The sequence below is a fragment of the Eptesicus fuscus genome, chromosome 21 (assembly GCF_027574615.1).
Source record: "Eptesicus fuscus isolate TK198812 chromosome 21, DD_ASM_mEF_20220401, whole genome shotgun sequence".
NCBI lineage: Eukaryota > Metazoa > Chordata > Mammalia > Chiroptera > Vespertilionidae > Eptesicus > Eptesicus fuscus.
Window position 1 is genome coordinate 10,224,743 of NC_072493.1, and position 21,632 is coordinate 10,246,374.

The window sequence follows — 21,632 nt, forward strand, 5'->3', positions numbered from 1 at the left end:
GTGCTTAACACATTCCAAGTGTTATATTTGCTGTTGTCATATTTGCTATTTCATTCTGTGCTTGAAACTCCAAGGAGGATAGCTATCCCTCCATTTGACAGAGGGGAAAACTGAGGCACAGAAGGTTTAATGCGTTTCTGCAAGGTCTTGCACACACCAAGCGGCAGGTGATGGAGCCTGGATTCAGACTCAGCCCTTCCTGGCCCCAAAGCCACTGACGCTCCTCTCTCAAGAATCATGTAGGAGAGGCTGGAGGGTGGGTTTGCCACTGTGGCACCTTGAACTCATGGGTCTGGGTGCGTCCTTGCCCTTTGCCTCCATGTTTAGGGGCGCTCTAGAAAAAGCTTAGGGCACTGCCTGGGACTATTTGTCAAACTCTCCTCCACAGCGTCCTACTTCTCTGCTTCTATCTGCCACAGTATCCCATCTAAAGAGAAGTGAGAGAGTGAAATAGGGAACAGCGTCAGCGAAGAAGGGTGGGGTGACTGGAGAAAGAGAGGCAGGAGAGCACAGATGAGTCAATAAAAAAGGAACGCCGAGCAAATAGGCAGAACGGAAGTGGAGGGGCCTATGATACAATGAACTATGGGAGTCTTGTCTTGGACTCATAAGTTAAAAGGATGCCAACAAAGCCACATAGATATTTCTTTTTAAATAAACACTTTTCCTAACAGGGTGGGAAAGGGGAGGTTCGTGAAGGGTCTCCAGAACAGAAGCAGCCAGAGACCACCACTTTCCGTCTGCATCAAGGAAAGCCGGTGGAGGGCCCCGGGCGCTGCTGGAGACCTGGCTGACCAGGTGGGCACGTCAGCTCCCCCTGCTCTGGAAGCCTCCTACACATCCCAGGCCCGGACACCCACAGAGCCCTGCACCTTGGATGTTCCGGTCTTAGGGATTTTCAAAGTTTGTCTTTTGCCTGGAAGTGTCTGGGCACACATTGAAAATGACCAAACAAATTCAATAGTGCAGCAGCAAGCCAGCTGAATTAGTCACTAGAGAGAGGGCGAGGGAAGGAGAAGAAAGAGATGGGAAAAGAGCAATAAAAGAGGGAGCTGGAAGAATGAGAGGAGAGAGACAGAGAGAAAAGGAGAGTTAGGGAAAGAGAAGGACCAAAGGAAGGAGGACAAGAGGAGGGAAGAGGAGAGATGGCCGGAAAGAAAAAGAGAGGGTAAGAAAAAAAGAGCGGGTAAGAGGATAAGGAGAGGAGGGAGAGATGCTGGCAGAAAGAAGGAAAGGGAAGGGGAGAACGGAGGCATTTTATATCCCTAGGAAGGAAGACCTTTCACCATCTCCTAAAGGTCAATAAACCTGCCTGGGAACTAAAGAGCAAGTTCAAGCTGAGGGTTAGCAAAAGCCCCACGGAAATACAGAAACTCCCATAAAGCTGCCTCCCAGAAACGAAAAATCCCAGGCATGAGACTTAGGGTCCAGGTCTACCCACACCCATGTCCACGTTAGTCTGGAGAGCAAGGCCCATCGAAGGTGTTGTTTCAGTGTGAGTAATTATAATGAAGCAAGAACCCCACAGGCTATCACACACACCCACTATGTGAACCACTAGGGCGAGGCAAGGAGGTGAGTGCCACAAATACACAGGAAGGAATGTTCTAGAAGAGATAACAGACTCAAACACAGAGGAGAGGTGGGGTAGAATGGTGTCAATGTCTATATTCTAGGATAGAAGGTTCAAATCAAGTGGTTCTCCCCACGACCAGGACTTTCTAAAAGAAACTTTAAGGGGCTGAATTTTGCACGTTACTCATTTTCTGAGGCTGCCTGGTGAATAGTGTAAAGCTCGTTGAAGGTAAGTTGGAATTTTATTAATTCAAGTTGCATTTTTATTATTCTTTATTAATTTTCCCTTAAGTTGTTATAAAGAATTAGGCAGCCCGGCTGGCGTGGCTCAGTGGTTGAGTGTAGACACATGAACCAGGAGGTCATGGTTCGATTCCCAGTCAGGGCACATGCCTGGGTGGTGGGCTTGATCCCTAGTGGCGGGGGAGGGGGGTGCAGGAGGCAGCTGATCAATGATTCTCTCTCATCATTGATGTTTCTACCTCTCCCTCCCTCTCCCTTCCTTTCTCTGAAATAAATAAGAACATTTTTTAAAAACTGTAAAAAAAGAATTGGGCAGACTCTTTGGGTGATTTTCTTCAAGGAACTAAGCTTCTCCACCTCACCAGGTGGCCTATGTTTGATCACAGGGGCAGCTCACCGGCAAAGGGTGGCCTCAATGTTCAGCCCGCGGGTTAGGCCCTGCTGTAACTACCCCAGAGGAGTCACGGACGTGGCAGTCCTCAGCTTCTCTCTCCAGGCCTCTTAGCTGGCCACCAACTCTGAGCATGTTTTTCCCTTGGGGAGCCAACACCTGGAGGGTCAGGGCCAACTGCTGAAGAAAGCAAGTCCTGCCCTGGCTGTCCCTCTCCTCCAAGTCTTAGCAGACACTGGTGGGTTGCTGTCTGGAGGGGCACCATGGAGCCTGACCCTAGGGCTCCAAGGGCTACCCTGGCCTCAAGATTACAGGGTCCTGGAGCCTGTTGTCCAGACTTGGCTTCTTGCAGCATCTGCCACGGCATCGCCATGCTTCTAGAACGAGACACCAACATTCCCTATAGCCATCACAGTGCAGGTGCTTTCTCTTCTATTTAGCCTTCACAATTATAAGAGGTATTGTTATTCACTATTTCACGGATGAGGAAAGTGAGGCTTAGAGAGGTTCAAATTCACATAGTTTACAAGAAAGCCAATATGCAAACCCAGAGTTACGTGGCTCCAGAACAGCGGTGGCCAACCGGTGGTCCGCGGACCACTGGTGGTCTGTGAGGTCCGAAAGGTTGGGGACCACTGCTCCAGAAGGCTTCCTCTCTCCACTCCATCCTCCTGCCTTCAGCCCTATGCCTGGAATTCTACCATTAGATGTAAAAGGTTTCTCCTTTCAGGAGTCTTCCCATATAAAACCAGACACTCCAAAGGCAGTAGTGGGTGAGGGGTGGGAGGAGGGAGCACGGTCCGGGAAGGCTCCGTTGAAAAATCTGATTAACACATTAATAGTTACTAAAAGTTACTTTAAGGCTGTTCCTTAGGACAAGGAGGGCTTGGAGAACTGAGGCTAACTTTCAAGAGGAGTAATGAGAGTTTGGATCAGAAAACGAAGGTCAGATAAAGAGCTTCACAGACAAGAAAAAGTTAAAGGAGTTCATCACCATCAAACCAGGATTATATGAAATGCCGAAGGGTATTCTTTAAGAAGAGGAAGAAGAAGAAAAAGGTAAAGATAAAAATTATAAACAACAAAATGACAACAAATACATACCTACCAACAAGTGAATCTAAAAATCAAGTGAATAAAAAATCTGATGAACAGAATGGACTGATGAATATAAAGAATCAGGGACATAGAAAGGAATGGACTGACAATTCTCAGGAGGAAGGGGGTGTGAGGGGGTGTGGGAAGAGACTGGACAAAAATCTTACACCTATGGATGAAGACAGTGGCGGGGGGTAAGGGCATGGGGTGGGGTGGGGAATCAGGTGGAGGGGAGCTATGGGGAATCAGGTGGAGGGGAGCTATGAGGTTTAGTGGCTCCAGCCAGAGATTTCCCTCTGTGATCAAAAGAGGAACACCTGTAATAATCTGAACAATAAAGATTTATTTTTTTTTAAAAAAAAGAAGCCTTCTAGGTGACTTCTGCACCTAACATTTGAGAAGCAATTTTACTCTAGGCAACTGTTAATGCTGGCTAAATAAACGGACAAGTGATGAAAAAAGAAAGAAAGAAAAAGAAAGAAAGAAAGAAAGAAAGAAAGAAAGAAAGAAAGAAAGAAAGAAAAACGTAGCAAGAAATACCCCCTAAATCATAGAATTGCAAGTGGAGGAGGCCAGGAGTCGCCAGGGAGGGTGCCAGACCCCAGGCTGGGAAGTCGGAGGTCTTCATTATGCAGTGGATGAAACTGCTAGTTTTTGTACCTAGGGATGCAGAATGAGTACCTATCAAAGCTTAATTTGGTAAAAAAAGAAAAAATGCCTTCCTCAAATATGCTCAAGGGACAAATGGACAAGATGATCCTCCTTGGTCTATACTGGATACTAAGAATTCTTTCTCTTACCATGGGTCTTTATTTCTGTTCTGCAGGGTATGATATGTTCTATTTTTTCATTTTACCAAGCAGAGTTTTTATTGTATGTAGCTCTTTACCTACTGTACTGGGTATACTAAGGAGTTACCTCTGGGTTCAAGAAGAGGGATTTCTCAGAATATAGTAATTATACGAGCCTTTGGGCTCTTTCCACTTGAGTTTCATTCATTTTTATGTGGTTAAGCATTTGCAAAGTGTTTCTGTGGAAGGTGGGCATGGATGGATGTTGAATGGCCAAAGGGGTGGACTGTAGATGATGATTATTGGTTGCTACCCAGCATTCATGTCCCCGTTCCCCATCTTAGCTGTATGCAGATTCTCCTTCAGTTGTTAGATTCTCTAACAGCACCCCCATGCAGCCTGTGGACTTGGTGGTCTATTCCAGCTGGGAGCCCTGAATAACTCTAGCCAGTCAGCACATTTTATTCCCTGATGACAGTTATTCTTTTAGGAGCGTTGTGTCCTGAGATGGTCCTGTCAGGAATGTCAGGAATCTTACTTGGAGTGATGATACAGAAGAACTCCCTACCACTGAACATACATGAGGAAACATTGGCTCTCAACTCAGCTGGCAGCTCCCTATGACTCCAAGGGGAGCAGGCCTTAGGATGAGGTCAACAGTGTGGATGACAAGTGGAGCGGAAGAAGGGCACTTGAGCACTTTAACCAATCAGACACCTGGCCTGCCTTCCCTCTGGACTGCCCCAGTGAGCCAGTAAGCACACTTACTGATACCTATTTGAGTTGATTTCTGTTAGTTACATCACAGAATATACACACTTCACCCACTCTGTACTTTGCTTTGCCAAACTTCATCTCTGTGGACTTGCTGAGCCTCTGTTCCAGGCCGCCAGGAGTGTGGATGCTTTTCACATTGAGGTTTAGTGGCTCCAGCCAGAGATATCCCTCTGTGATCAATTTCCCCCATACTTATGAAATATATGATTCTCAATTCTTTTGGATCACACAAGGTTCATTATCACTGTCCCTACCTATCCCTCCACCACTGGATCATTTCCCACCTAGTTTTAGTCTTGTCCATTATGTCACAGTAATATTAAACTGTGTAGAGTTCCAAACCCTACATTGTTTTATGTGCCTTTGAACACCCTAGTTTTTTTCTGAACAAGGTAACCTAGTTTCTCTACGTTATTTGCTTCACATTTATTTATCCTTTTGGACCCATGCTTTCCGATATGGTAGCCACTAGTCACACACAGCTATGGAGTCCTTGACATGTGGCTAGTGGAAATGAGGAATCAAATTTGTAACTTTATTTCATTTAAGTTAATTAACATTTTTAAACTGATGCAATATAGCATACGTTTCCATTAATCACAACTTTATTGCGTTGATAGGACACATTTTTCTTTACCTTGAAAATTTGATGTCCAAGTTGAGATGTGCTCTAAGTATAAAATACACACTGGATTTCAAAGACTTAGCACAATAAAAAAAAAGTAAAATATCTTACTAATAATTTTTATATTTTTGTGTGGTAAAATGGTAGTCTCTTGGATATATTGGGTTGAATGAAATATATTAGGATTATTTTTTCTTGTGTGTTTTTGTTTTCGTGTGGCTACTGGAAAGTTAAAAATTACACATGTGGCTCATAGTCTATTTCTACCAGTCAGCAATGGACAAGACCTTCCCAGACATCACCTCTCTGAGAAAGCCTTCCCCAGTTACCCAGGCTACACACAGCATTCTCTGCCTTCTCATGACATCCTCTGACATAGCACTTACCTCATTAACTGACATGATCTCTTCATGTGTCTGTCTCCCTGCCGGCCCCAGACTATAAGTTTCTCAAGGGCAGAAACTATGTCTTCTATTTCCAGGGACTGCTTGTAGTAGGTACTCAATAATACTCATGAAATAAATTAATGAATGGCTAGCCGCATCAAATTCACAAGATCACAGGCATTGTAAAGTCAAATTTCATGTACAACTACTTTTTAGATGACGAATATTCTGTTTTAGGGCTTCCTGGAAATTCAGTCTGCTAGCTAAGTCTCCCGGCCACGAGGCTAAGTCACTGTACTGTGTGCAGTGCCCAGCGTGGGGGGCTGCACAGGGCAGTCCTCTAAGCAAACCTTCCAGCTCTTTCCAGAATCCTGCTCCTAGGAGGGTACCAGAGGGGTGCAGGGCGGCAGGGAGCAGACAAGGATGAGCTCCAGGAGGAGCAGAGAAGAGAAAGGAGGAAGTGAGGAGAGCAGGAAGCGAGACGCCTCCCCCTGCCTTCTGTGGCAATGGGAGCTGCGCACGGCTGCCAAGCAAATAGTGCTGAGGAAGACGGAAGGAGAAGCCAGGCTGGCTGTGGTATGCCACTGGGTGGGGTTAAAATTTACAACAAGGGAGCGGCAGCTGAAGAAAAGAAAGATTCTTTTAAAAATTCTGCTGAAGCCTAATTAAAAAAATTCCACTCCCTCATGCTAAGTTTTAAGAGACTTCCCTTTCAGAATTATTTCCAGTCTGGTGGTAACAGGCAGGAAGGGTGTCAGATATTCACCAAGCTGTAAAGCGGATACTCCCCACCCCCTAAACACAGGACCTGCCCACAGTGCTTCTCTGACTCGGGTTATGAGGATACAGGATATAAAGTTGTCAGGGCATAGATCTTTCTAGAAAGGAGTGTCCCTTGTGGTAGACTGGCTGCAGAATTTTGCAGCTCCTCCCTCCAAGAGGTGGATTGGATTTTGCCAACCCTGGACTCTGGGTTACACTGTTGGGACATTAGACCACCCGAGTCAGGCAGGGGCTGGAAAGGGGCTTGCACACTGGGGTTGGGTTTCTTTTGCTCTTTTTGGAATCCAGCCACCACCTGAAGAAGTCTAGCGGAGCTTGCTAGATACTGGAGACACATGGCCCGGTGAGCCCCTTGGCTCCCTACCGGCTAGTCAGACTTGCATGCGACACCATTTGAGCCACCAGGCCTCAGAAAATAATCTGTCAGCTGACTGCAGCCACAGAAGCAAAATCAGGTCGATTTAGCAGAAGAACTTCCCAGCTGAGCCCAGCCTGAATGGCCGACCCGCACGATGGTGAGCTAATGAATGATTGATGTTTTAGAGATTTGAGGTGCATGTGGCAAAAACAAACCAATATATTCTGCCTAAGAGGCAGAATTCCAAAGAGAATTAGCCATCTTACTCCTATCAATCCTTACTATGATAGGAGTGATTCGGAGCCAGGCTGATGTGGCTCCATCACTTGCTTGATGTGATCTCGGGGATCCTGAATAACAATGACAGGACCTACATTGTAATGAGAACCATGCCAACCAGGGTGGCACAGGGGAATGAGGATTATTTGGGGAGAGTTTCTTCAGGGGTAATTGCATTAGAGAGGTGTGGTCAGGGTTCTGAGAACCACAGGGGAGAGTGCAATGCCCTGTTACCACCCCACTGTGAAGAGGCAAGGAGAGGGCATGAAGAAGAAGCTGGAGACAGAGCAGGCTGGGCCAGGAGGCAGGGCCTTCTGCTGAGAGATGAAGCTGTTCCGCAGTGACTCAGCTGGGAAGGAGCTGGGAGAATAAAAACTCCAACCTGCACTTCTTCCTTGTTTCTATGTCTTCTTAAAAATAAATAAATAATAAATAAATAAATAAATAAATAAATAAATAAATAAATTAAATAAAAAAAAACTATATATATTAATTTCAGAGAGGAAGGGAGAAGGAGAGATAGAAACATCCGTGATGAGAGAGAACCATTGATCAGCTGCCTCCTACACGCCCCGCACTGGGGACGGAGCCCGTAACCCTGCATGTGCCCTGACCAGAAATCGAACTGATACCTCCTGGTTCATAGGTCGATGCTTGGCCTCTGAGCCACACCAGCTGGGTGCTTGTTCCTATTTCTTGCCAGTGCTCTTTGTTGGCCAAATCCAACTGGAAACCACTGGACATACAGATTGGCCTCCTCTGGCAAAAAGCAAGGTGGAGAAGGCGAAAGAGTGGATCTGGGGAAATGCAAGGCATCCATCCCAAAGTTTTAAGAGCAATAATGCATCAAAAGCACTGAGCTTGTACCTAGCACCCACGAATTATTATTATATTATCAGTATAAACCAAGACTATGGATGGCAGAAAAGGAAATGAGTATTTTTTTGTGTGAGGGTGACCAGGAGAGTATTCCTGGAGAAGGTATGCCTTGGGTTGTGGCTTGGAGAACAGGATAATAATAATAATAATAATAATAATAGAAAATATTTACATGGCATTTACTATGTGCAGGTACCATTCAGATGCTTACAAACATTAATTTATTTAATCCTCATAACCATCTTTTGGGATAGGTATTATTATTATTATTATTATTATTATTATTACCCCTTTTCCACAGAAGAGAAATTGAGGCAGAGAAGTTAGATAATTCTGAAGTCCCAAAGCTAATAAGTAATGAAGATAGGACTTGAGCCAATTTCAACTGTGGTGTGTGGCATAACAATCTTCTCTTAGGCACGGAGCTAGAAAACTCATGCAGAGGAAGCCGGGAGTCATTCAGAGGGGCTGGAGTAGGGGCTTTCTGCTGGAGGGCAGTGAGAGACAGTCTGGAGAGAGAGCTATGGATCAGATCCCTGGAAGCCAGAACTACAGGCTGAGGACTCTGGCTTCCATGCAGGCGGGTGATGGGAAGCCATTGAGGATTTCGGAGAAGAGCGAGGCAACCACAGCTGAGCACTAAGAATTAATCTGTGTGCAGAGCGACAGTAACAAAGACGGGAACACCTGAAAGCCAGGCATCCAGCTCGAGGACACTGCAGTGGCCGAGCACCGGGAGGTGAAGGCTTGAATGAGGAGGATAATAACTGAGGTGGAGGGCGGGGACCCTGGGGTTGCACAGCAAGGGAAGGATCAACAGGACTCGGGGGCTGATGAGGTGGGTGTGGAACGGAGAAAGAGAGAAACAGGACAGAGGTTCTGGGACCCAGGTGACAGGATCATGTGGACTCAGGTGTAGCCTTCAACCACACTTAGTGTACGAGTTGGGGGAGAGAGAGCATACCATCTAGTCTTGTGTGTTTTCTGGTTATCACACAAATGCCATGGAGTCGCACCAACCCCCAATCAATTGCAAAATAGCAACTAGTTTTGCAATATCAGTTCCTGGCAAATTCACTTGTGAGCCAGGAACAAGGGTTCAAGGGCTGCCTCCTGAGTTGGCAAGAGAACCAGGGTTGTGGGATATCGTGAGACTAGCTCTTGGGGAAGCTGGAAGGATGCTTGGTTGCCCAGCGACAGCGCTGCCTCACGGCAGCCCTTGGTTTCCCGCAGTCCCAGATGCATCTCATTAAAAGGAAAGAGGGGCAGCTGGCTGACACGTTTCCTGAAGTGGCATTTTCAATGCCCCCCATCTTGGTATCTTGTTGGTAAGTGGCACTTACAACTTACAAGGGAAGGGGGGAAACGGGGAGAGGAAGAAAGGTCTCCTCGGATCTCGAGTGCAGGAGGAGTTGGTCTTGATTCTATGATTCCAGCTTGTCTCACAGAGACGGGGTGCAGAGCCTCCTTGAAACCCACCTGAAATGAATTAGCCTGAAGTAAAAGTAGGTGTTTATCTCGAGTCATTGCCTCAAATAGCTGACTACCTGTTGGAAGAGGGTCTGATCGATGCAAACCAGAGCAGCCGTGCGTGAGCGGTTACACAGCGGTTAGTATTGATCAGAGCTAAAGGCTGCCGATAGGAATGTGGAGCGAACTGACAGGCAGAGAAGAGGGAAGGAGGAAACAGCCTTCGCTGGTGGCAGCCGTACAGAGGAAAGCCAATAAAAAGTCAATTCCACTTAACTGAATGGCTGCTAACTAAATATTTGGGGAGCCAGAGCCTTCCCAGGTAGCAGCTGGAGCATCTCTGTTCCGAAACTGAGACATCAAGTGAGAGCTGGCGTGGGCAGGCTGGAGAAATGCAGGGCCCTGGGGATGGATGGGGAAGAGGAGAGCCCCCAGAGGGAAGGATGGGGCGTCTTGGCTGGGCTGGCTGGGGCACTGGCCATGGAGTGCCGCTGACGGGCAGGAGAGGGACAAGAGCCCTTGGTTAATTAGCTCACACAAAGAACAGATGCTTTTCTCTGAATTTAAGGAAGCAATGTTGAAACTAATTGTTGCAGTCAAGGAAAAGTCGAAAATAGATGGTCTATTGCAGAGAGAGGCAGAACAGTGCAGTTCAAAGTAAAGAGACTGGCTTTGGGGCATATAGTGCTCACTGATAACTTGTCTTCCTGAACTTCAGGGCACACAGGAGGGTTGCACTTTTCTCTCCTGACTTTGGTATAACCATATATATTGTTTTGGCCGATGAGATGTGAGTAGAGACATGTGTTTCTTCTGGGTAGAAGCGTTTAATTGCCAGTGCCCAACCTTCCAACTCTTGTCTTGCCACTGTGACCATAGGCATTTGTGTTGATTGTGGATAAGGGCAAAACTATCTGGACTGTTAAGCTAACATTTTGTGTGAGTAATAAATGCCTATTGTGTCACAATGTGGAATCTTGGGGCTTGTTTGTCACCCAGCATAACCTAATCTTTTCTGACTGATGCATAGAATTTGGGTTTTAGAATCCTGTGTCTACCAGTTGTTACTAGTTGGATGATTTGGCCTATTGTTTTCTAGTAATCCACTCAAATGTTGGATTATGTATATAAACCACTTAAAAACAGCAACAACAATAAAAAAAACTATGATGTATTGAACGCATACAAGGTATAGGCATGATACAGGCTCTGCAAATATTAACTTGTCTAACTCTCAAGGCAGCCCTCCAAAGGATCTATTATTATCCTCACTTTACAAATATAGAACTCAAAATCAGAGAGTTTAAAAGACTTTCCCAGGGCCACACAGCTTATAAATGTCAGGCAGGAATTCAAACCCAGGCAGACCACTCCAGAGCACTTGTTCTTAACCATTTTCTATCCTACTTCTCAGCTTAGGTGCTTAATAAATAGCACGTCTCCTAGTATAGGGTTGGAAATAACTTCCCTAATGTATACTCAAGCACTTTATGGGAAGGGAAGAAAAAAAATGTGGCTAGTATTTCTTTTGAACTTTTACTACCCGCCCCCTCCCCACCAAGCCTCTGTAGGGGTTGAGCCTGTTTGGAATGTCCTTCTCCACTGGTTCACCCAATCCTGGGTATTTCTTAAGCTCCAGGTCAATTCCCTACTCACTTGTGATACAATCAAGGGAACTCCTTGTCAATGGGAGGCGCTGACTGGACTTCTGTCAGAGGATACTGTTCTGAGGAGCTTCTCATCTATAAAATGGGGACACCACCACCCACCTCACTGGGTTGTTATAACGTACTGCTTTTTCATTTGTTTTTAAGATCATATTCTAGGTTTTAGACACTAGACAGTGTTCTATGTAATTATATACATATATGTGTATATATACACACACATAAATATATGTGTATATACACATATGTATGTAAAAGAATGATCTATTTATCTATCAATATCGTTTACTCTTCATAGCAATCCTAGAAGGTAGATAAATTATGTCCATTTTACAGATGAGGAAACTGAGGCTCAGAGAATTTAAACACTTTCCAGAGGTCACCCCGCTAGAATGAAGGATGCGGGTTAGTTCAAATTACAACTCCAGAGCCACCTCTCTGTTACACTCTGGTGCTCTTTCCCACGTGTGGAGTTAAAGGGGAATAACACAGTTACAATTTTCTTGGAGTACAGAGCCTAGCGCATAGCAGCAACTCGATAATTGGTAGCAATTATGATTCATGCATAAGCATTTATTGAGCAGCTACTATGAGTGCTCGAAGAAATTCCTAAAGGAATTCTTCAAGGAATTTTGAAAGCAAACATACATGGAAATCACATCTTGTCCACAGTGCTTTCTGAGACATCCGTGGACTGCCCGCAGCGCCAGGTCCCTCGAAAGCACCAATCAGAGGGGATCCCAGGCCAGGCCAAGGGGCAGGATGTGGGAGAGCAGCTCTCACTGAGCTGGTGGGCTTTCCTGCCGGGTCAGGTCCTGCTGAAAGGTGACTTCAGCCTCACAACCAGCCTGCAGGGGGTCGGGGCCTCTGTGCAGGTGTGAGAGGAGCCCCTGCAGAATGGAGCCCCGAGCAGGCGGGGACCTCGGCATGCTGAGCACCTGCTGCTCTGGATCACAGTCCCTCTTCACAGCCACCCTCAGGATGGTGACAGGAGTTGTCCTGGGTCCAAGGCGGGTATTTGAACCTGGGACTGAGCTCTTCGCACTACACCATGCTGCCCGTGCCTTAGAAGCTCAGATGTGGAAGAAAGGATGGCGATTGAATGGATGCTCTTTGAGGAGAGCTGGAATTGACCTGGGAGGTGTGGCTCCCGTCCAGCCCTGCAGCAGGAGGAAGGGATCCCTGGGAATAAGGGGCCTCCCACCACGGACCTCCTTACTCTGTGCCAGCATCATGCTAGTCCTCTCCTTACTGCTTCCCTGCATCCTCCCAAAGGGGTGTCACTGACCCCGTGTGACTGATGAGGAAACAGCCTCGGAATGTTAAGTGTACCAAGTACTGGCCCCTATTTTCTCTCCATCCTTATGAGATCGTGTCATCATCTTGCTGACTCACTGGCCCTCCTAAGTACCGTAATTAGGGGGTCATCTTTGCTCTCTGCTTGTCAAAAATACTAGTTACTTGAGAAATGCATTCCATTTATTGATATATCAATATGTTGGCATGCATGTGTGTGTGCGTGCGTGTGCGTGTGTGTGCGTGTGTGTGTGTGTGTGTGTGCGCGTGTGTGTATGTATCTCTCACCATCTCTCTGCTGGGCTCCTCTCAACTAATACTTTGGATGTGTGCCGAGGGGAGTGTGCTCAGGCTATTTCAAGTTTCTGTACTTAACGCTGAGCAACTTTAATAAACTCCATTCCTTTAGGTAGTAGGCTTAATATTTTAAGTATGGTTTTAATTACCATCCTCCTCCCGCTGAAGGCAAAACCAGGAAAAGGGGGAAAAATCTAACCTATGAGTGTTGCCAGTGATTCCACCCTTAGAACGAAGGCCAGAATTCCAGAGCGCAGAGGCAGGGCTCGCTCTAAATTGTTGCTCCGGGCGCGGGCACACAATGCTTACAGCATTTCCAGCCACTCGGGGTCCTGGTGTCCCAGCACAGGTTGTAAACATTTGTCTCTGGGCTTTCCCAGAAATGTGTCTTATGGAAGGGATTAGCTGTGAGCGCATTTAAACTTCTGAAGGTGAACTCCTCTAACCTAACCCACATAATTAAAGTGGAAAATTTCTGGTGGAGAAAAAAACACCAGGGAAAACACCATGTTTGGGAAGAGAGCTGTACTCCTACGGTCTCAAGACATGGCCCCGCGTTCCTGGCACTTCATTATAACCCGCTTTTCTGGGCGCTGCACCTCCCGTCCATTCCGTCTTATCTCTGCGTGGAGACGATAAGCAGCTTGAGGGTGTGATACTGGCGTGCAGCCCGTGGTTGTTTTCACAGTATAATTTTTAAACATTATATTCACTAACTTTAAAATATGAAGTATTTAAGGAAGAAAATAATAAAATAACCCCGCTGGCGTGGATCAGTGGTTGAGCGTTGACCTATGAACCAGGAGGTCAAGGTTTGATTCCCGGTCAGGACACATGCCCAGGTAGCGGGCTTGGTCCCCAGAGTGGGGCGTGCAGGAGGCAGCGGATCAATGATTCTCTCTCATCATTGATATTTCTATCTCTCTTTCACTCTCCATTCCTCTCTGAAATCAATTTAAAAAACGAAAAAGAAAAAAAATACTAAATAAAACAATACTTTTGTTGTTCAGATAAATCCTGTTGGTATAAAACAAAACCAACTTGCAGAGCCATGTTTGAAAATTCAAATGGCGCAGAAAGTACAAATAAAGAAATGAAAGACCCTGCTGTCCTCATCTGAGCATAGTCCTTGCTCCACAAATACTACCGCTGTCAGCATTTTCTTGTGATGCCTTCATTCAATTTAAAAAATATATTCATGGTATAATTTTAGCAGCTCTCATTCTTACTCATTGTCCTCTTTGCTACAATGGCTGATATTTCACCATCGTAGATTCCCTCCTTTCCATGTCAGTACTATATGCTCAAGCTATTTCTTTTATTCACAGATATTCTTATTTAAAAATGCAAATGACAGGAAGATGTTAAATGTTTGTTACCCGCACTCCCCCCTCCAACTGGAGCTTGTACTTGAACTGAGTGTTGGTTCTGGAGTTACACCACACAGGCCACTGCGGCCTCGATTTAACCTCCCTGTGCCTCAGTTTTGTCATATGTAAGGTGGTAATAATAGTACCTGCTTCATAGGGTTGTCATGAGAAATCAATGAAAGACTAGGTGCATTGAGAACAATGAAATGCATAGCATTACAGAGTAGGTCTTGAAAATTGCTAGCTATTATACCTACTATAATTAATAACTAAATATAAATGAGTTTATGCACATGGCTCACAGAATCTTCCTTATAGCTCCAAGGAGTAGGTCCTAGTAATAACCCATTCTGCACAGGAAACTCAAAAGCATAATGTAACGTCCATGGTCATGCAGCTAGGTCTCAAGGGCAAGGTGAGCTGCATGACCTTGGGTCTTTCCTCTGGACCAGCTAAGACCAAGGCAGTTTCAAGAGAGATTTCTGGACTTGGAGATGCCAGTGAACGTGTGGGCTGATGCAGTGTGAGGGCACGGGGTGGGAAGGGCGCCTGGAGGAGTGGGGGAAGGCTGGAATGGGGCCAATACTAGATCTGATTTCCGGTGTGGTCTCCTGTGTTGCCTGGAGTTGCTGGAAGCCACAGGATTCGAGTCCTAAGACCAGGAGTTCTGGTTCCATCATGAGTTCCAGGACCGTGGCAGCTGGCAGCACTTCCCCAGCACGTTGCCTCTTCTGTAGGGTGGCGATCACAGGTCCTGGCTCACTTCCCTGCCTCGTGGGGCTGTTGTGAGGCTCACGTTAGTCTGGGGACCTTTCAGTGTTTGACTAACTGGAAAGCACTGCACAGAGCGGCCAGATACTGTTATTGACGTGATGCGTACCTATGAGTTTAAGAGGGGGGTGCACTTGGTCCCGTAAAACTTAGATTTAGAGAGGACCTGCCTATGCCCCCAGGGGGGAGACTTCCTGGTGCCAGGGATGACAGTACAGTCTGTGGTTAATTCAAGAACAGGCAGGGAGACTGGGAGCCCCGTGGATGCACACTGTCATTATTATCTAGAGGCCGTGACGGCAGGTTTGAGGAGCACGCTATGGTCAGCACTCTCTTCTCTAACAGCTATTTGGGGCAAGGTGGGGATTGGTGACATCCTCTCTGATGTGTTAGAAGTTGTCCTGATGTATGGCCCGGTCAACTGCAGTTCCACATATCACATGGAGATGCAAAGCAATCGACAGCATCCTGGCCGTGCCATCTCTTATGGGTACAGCATCTTGTGTCTAGGTTGTATTTCAGGCCAACTTTCGCGGAGTGAATCAGTGCTTGAAGCACATAATGTAACACGATTCTTCAAGAGTTTGATTCACTGTGTCACAGTCACAGCCTCGGTTCAGGTTCAACGTTTAAAAGTTTCCTTCTTGTATAAAGTGATCAATCAGGAGGAGAGGAAAGACAAGTGCTCGGCTCTGGCCACATCTCTCGCTCTTCTCTGTCAGCACATTTCCCGCTCCTGGTCAGTCCACCCGGACGGTGCTGGAGAAACGTGGGGCAGGGCGGGGCCATGGCAGAGCAGAACCTAGACTAAGAAGGAGGCACTCAGGTGCTCTTGGTGGAAGGTAGTCTGCTCCACTGCTGAACAACCTTGGTTTCCCATAGCACGCACCTGGGAGCTCTAAGATGTTCGGAGGCCTGCATCCCACCTACAGCGATTCTCTTGTCGTCGTCTCAGGTGAGATATGGGCAAGCTCAGGACGTGCAGCTAAGGATGATCTGGTTAGAGTGGCTCTTAGTAACACCATCGGGGTGGCAAGTGCGGAACCTGCTCTCAGAGTAATCCCTGACAAGGTATTAGCTGGTAAAGGTGTAAGGTTTTCACCCTCCCAAAAGCACATGCATTTTAATATGGGATTCTTAAAGGAGAAAAGACCTGGAGTAACCTCGCTGTAACAGAGGGTGTTGGCCCTCCTGAGAAGATGGCCACGATGCATTTGGAGCTGATGGCTTCCAATCATCATCACCGGAGTGATAGTCAATACATATTCTGCCAAACACTGTTCTAAGTTTTCTCTCTTCACAGTTGTGTTTCATGCACTCACAACTGTAAACCTACTTTTCTCTCCCATTCCACCCAATCAATGCCTTCAAATCTAAAATGATCTTTAATCTGCTTCATCATGTATATTATCTCCACTCATTAAATCCTCCCAATAGTTCTATGAGGTAGTTATGCTTATATGAGGAAACTGAGACACAAAAAAGGTTAAGCAACATATCCAAGGGGTCACAGAATGAAATAGTAGATCCAGGATTTGAACTCAGAAAGTCTGACTCGAGACAACATGCTTTTAACTCCTCAGCACTCAAATCACTCATTGGGTCCTACCAGGATCAGAAGGAAGCCTGAGACCTAGCTTTGTTTCTCCAATAGGAGCGGTTAGGGAGCTTCGCCGTTATTTTTCCTCTTAAAGTGCCCAAGGCAGTGCCCTCTGTGGGTGATACTTCTCCAGCCTCTTCAACATCAAGCTTGGCCATGTGCCTGGTTTTAGCCACCAATAAAATGTGAGAGGAAGTGATGTATGCGATTTCTGAGCAGAAGCTTTAAAAGCCAACCTGTGGTTTCTCTTCTCCCTTCTAGCATGATATTGTTCTGAAGCCAGGGAGGAACTACTCCTTCAGCCCAGGGCTCAAAATGAAGATGAAATGGAGCAAAGATGCAACCATGCAATTATGTGCATGCAAAATACATCTTGGTTGTAAGTCACTAATACTTGAGGGTTGTTTGTTACTGCAGCATTACTTAGTAAAAACTGACTGATATACCCTCTGAATGTCAATATTTTTAAAGCTGAAATGCAAGAAAGGCTATTAAGAAAATACCCTTACGTAACTAAGGCTCTGTTTTCAAAACAGCCTCAAAACAGCTTTCATCTTCTCCGAATACTTTCTATGCAGGGATCCTCTCTCATCTCAGAAGGCTAAGAAGCAGACGCATTTGCCTAGCTCAGTATACCCTGAGTTCATCATTCATAGCCCAATACTTTACAAAGAGAATCATAAAGAAAGGATGAAGCAGATTAAAGATCATTTTAGATTTGAAGGCATTGATTGGGTGGAATGGGAGAGAAAAAAAGTATATATTTTCCTTTATAGATGGGAATTAGTACCAAAACTTGATAAAGACTCTCCCTTATCTGAGACAAGGAATGTAAGAACTCTAACATAAATGATCCATTCCATGATTCAGAACCTGTTGCTATTGTTAGTTCCAAACTGCTTACTTCTGTCTTTCACAATTTACAGACTTATTGCTCATGAGCTGAATGTAGCATGTACAATTTTTTATTTGGTTGTGTTAGTTTTTGTATACAATTGATTGCCAACATTTAAAATTTGAGATATTTCAAGTTAAAAAAAAATCTGTATTTCCAGCTTCTACTGAAAAATGGAAAACTCTGGTTGTACTGGGTCTGGGGAACATCAGCTGGAGTTGAGCAGCAGCTGCTCTTTAATCTGGGCATGCTTTCCACAGACCCCACCTTTCCCTACTGCCTTGCATCATGCCCACTTCCCTTACTTATGGACTTTGCTTAGTCTCTGCAGACATTTGAGTTTGTCAGTCTTTGAGTTATTCAACTTCTTTTCTCTTTTCTTTTTGTTCTTATTTCTTCCACAGGAAAGAAGGAGCTCTCTGGGAACCTGCCCTTTGCCTCTGAGGACACCACCCTTTTGCCTTTTTCTCCGAACTTTGAGTGACCCAAAGTTGATAGCCTGGCTCCTCGGTTCCCAGAAGGAGTTACCTTAAACCATTCTGGGGGGGAGGGGTTGGAGGGAATAGATGCTTCCCTCTGGAAATCCTGACCATGCTTGTTTAATGGATTCTGTACTATTTACTGGTTTGCATACTTGTACAGCTAGAAGGTCTTGGAGGAGCATAAACCTCCTGCCCACCAGATAATTCTGTTGCTTAACAAACCATAACAGCTCTGATTACATGGAGAATACTAGCAGTAAATGGGTTTAAAGTGATTTTACTGTTTTCTGTTATGGAAACTCACATGTAGGAATACTATGGAACTGTTTTGAAATTTCTTTAGCCTTCCAAATGTAAAGTCACTAGACTTGGATATTTCAGCAATTCTACATTTGCAATATAGAGCTAAGGAGACTGGAGTCTGCTTGATTGACACCTACACTGGGAAAAGCCCTCTGAAGCCACCTGTATGAAGTAGTCAGTCAGTAGTCATTTCTAAGCCTCCAGCATACCCTTTTCTTTTTCTGTTCAAAATTTGTTCCCAGACTGAGCTCCCATTGACTGAAATTTCACTAAGGGCTCAAGGATTACACACCTCGGACCAGGGCTATGCAGCTTGCGGTATGGAGCATGGGAATCAAGGCAGACGCTGGCGTTCCCGAACTCAGCAATAAAATCATTCTGAGAGTTCTCACGCCAGCACTCAGCTAGCTGCAACCTTCTCCCGCTTGCCTTCTAAGGAGATTAAGACCAGACATTTTATTTTGTTTCCGTTTTAGTTTATTTGAAGGTTTTATGATGTCTTAGTTGAGTAGCTCATGGGACTTCCAAATAAACATGCTGCTTTTAAAAATGGCAACTTGTTTTTATTTATTTCTTTTAGGTGCCCAGTGACCTCTGGATATATTAGGCAGCTTTAAATTATAATTAAAACAATAACTGTGGTCCTAAAACAATAATAGATGTTGAATTATACAAACGCCAAATTAGGATGTCCAGAAAACGGTTTGAAGGAAAGCAGAGTAAGTATGGAATTAAAAAAGTTATCCTTGTGGAAATGTGACCCAGGGGAACTTCTGACAGTCGTCTTATTATTATTTTTTGCTTTGTTTTGCCTTCCTCCAATTTTTGTTTTTGTGTGTCTGTTTGCGGGGCTCGGTGTGTGTGTGTGCAGGGGGGGGGTGAGTGGGTATCCAGTTCTTTAGCTGACCTTGTTATGATTTTACAGGCAAGAGAAATGAAAGGAAACCTGCTTGTCATCTGAGAAAATCCCTTTATTTCAATGATTTCATGAACATTTCTCAAGTCCATGGACACAGATAGAAGCTGCCATGCCAAATCCGCAGACTGCTCTGAGCCCCTCTAACACACACACATCTGCATCCCTCCATCTGTCATCTTAGCTCATCTTCCTCTCACAACTGTTCTTAAATTAAATGACTACATCTAATGGGAGATTTTCTCGGGAAAGCTTATGAGAATTTGTCCAAAGGCAAATTAAAACATTGCAATGTAATCATCATACTCAACTCACTGCTTGGCTGGTCTCAGTGCCAACTCTTACCCAAAGGAGTTCATCAACCTTAGGGCCCCAGATGGAGAAAAGCAACCAGGGAGAAACCCAGAAGAGAGAAAATGGAACCCACTGGCTGGTAGTCAGAGTGTCGGCGATGAAGGGTGCTGCAGAGTGGGCTGTAGGCGGTGCAATGCATCCGAAAGCCAGGGCAAGAAGAATAGGAAGTGAGGAAGGAAAATAAGACAAGCATGTAGTTCTAGGACCTCATGGCATGATGCTTTTATCTCAGGGACAAGAAAATGTACCCTTTCTCCCCTTCATTTACCCACAGATGAATGGATCAGGGTCACTAGGATTGATGGGCTTCTTCAATCATTGCACAGGATGTTCATTACTATTGTTTACAATAATATTACTGCTCATCCACAGGGGATTAGTTAAATAACTGATGGTACACCCAACACTGGAATGCAATGCAGCCACTGGAGAGCATGGGTAATAGGATACCACGGACATAAAATAAGACACACGTATGCATATGTCCACAGCAAAGATACCTTTTAGGATGCGGTCCAGGTTAACGGTGCTTGCTTCTGGGTGGTGGAATTTTGGGTGATTTAAATTTTCTTTATACTTTGATAAATTGCTTGCATTTCAAAAAGAGATTAAATATCTTTATAATCACACAAAAAGCTTCAAGCTACGTCCATTTTTGAAAGGAACAAGAGAGCAGCCTTGGTTAATGGCATATGACTATGTGTGCTGCTCTGCTGGAGCCTCCAAACCCAGGACAGTCCCAAGGACCTGAGTCCTGGGACAGGGTCTGGCTGGGCCACGAGGACAGGAAGAGGGGCCATGGTCCTGGTGACGCCCCGACTTTATTCGCAGGCAGCTGCAGTCCTGATAACCTTATAATCCTTTAATCGGGACTTCATGCTCCCACTCAACACTCCAGGTGCTCCTCAGGTCAGTGCTCCCAGGTGATCCTCATGTCATCTCTGTGCGGCAGAGGTGGGCGGGGAAGTCACTGGTCTGGGACCTGAGCCATCGGTGGCCATGAGAGAAACCATAAGCTGCTGAGATCAGCCTGCTGGTCCTCCATCTCTCCATTCAGGGCTTCTTCCCCTAAACCTTAGTGCTTCCCTTTATTTTTATTTATTTTTAAAATATTTTTAAAATTTTTCAATTACAGTGGATGTACAATAGTGCTTCCCTTTTAGAGATGAGAGGAAAAAGGGTTGAGAAGATATTTTTAATAATCCAGGAATTGGAACTGAAACCTTCTGTGTCTTGTGGATTGGGATGTTCAAGAGTGAGGTTATAATCTGGCTCTAAGGACGCTGACGGTTAGGAGGAATGTTTTTAGACCTCAATGGCCATCACTGGTTACAATGCACCCGAATGTTGCCGAGAAGGCTCCCTCCTGGAAGTCTGGAAACTGGACAACATCCTTAGACCTACTATGACCTGCAAACAAACTGCCTTCTTACTCTACAACACACAACTCATCATCCGTTTTATAAGTATATTTTTATTGATTTCAGAGAGAAAGAGAGAGAGAAAAACATCAACGATGAGAGAGAACCACTGATTGGCTGCCTCCTGCATGCCCCACACTGGGGATCGAGCCTGCAATCTGGGCATGTGCCCTGACTAGAAGTCAAACCATGACCTCCTGGTTCATAGGTCGATGCTCAACCACTGAGCCACACCGGTCGGGCTCCTTATCCATTTTCAATCTAACGTTGGATTTACACAGAGTGAGATTCTCCCAGGTGCCCTTTCAGCTGGCTGGTGTTCCGCAGCGAAGGCCACAGTGAAGGCTCAGACGGGCTGCGTTTCAACACGGCCTCCTGACAACATCAGTTCACCTTCGGAGTGTTCGCTCAAATGTGCTCCTTCTCTGTTTCTCAAATGTTCTCATTTTCTTTTACTTCCCTCTCAGTTTCCTCTTAACCAGATGAGTGACAGAAACTCAATGCTGACCACTTCATTAGCCAATGACCTTGTCCCTCTGGCCTTCTGCCCCGCTCGCTCTCCTGGGCAGGTTGCCTGACGTCATAAGTCCTTGTTAAAGGTCAGG

At 45.5% G+C, this 21,632-nt stretch overlaps 1 long non-coding RNA gene across 2 annotated transcripts; it reads left to right on the forward strand.

Annotated features, from left to right (window-relative positions):
- Positions 1-1,701: 1,701 nt before the first annotated feature.
- Positions 1,702-19,772, forward strand: LOC114230936 (uncharacterized). Of its 2 annotated transcripts, none has more exons than XR_008554944.1 (4): positions 1,702-1,804; positions 16,918-17,035; positions 17,956-19,055; positions 19,262-19,772. It is a non-coding gene; the product is annotated as an uncharacterized LOC114230936 (long non-coding RNA). The 2 variants fall into 2 exon arrangements; XR_008554943.1 differs by lacking the exon at positions 1,702-1,804 and adding an exon at positions 9,323-9,513.
- The last annotated feature ends 1,860 nt before the right edge of the window (positions 19,773-21,632 follow it).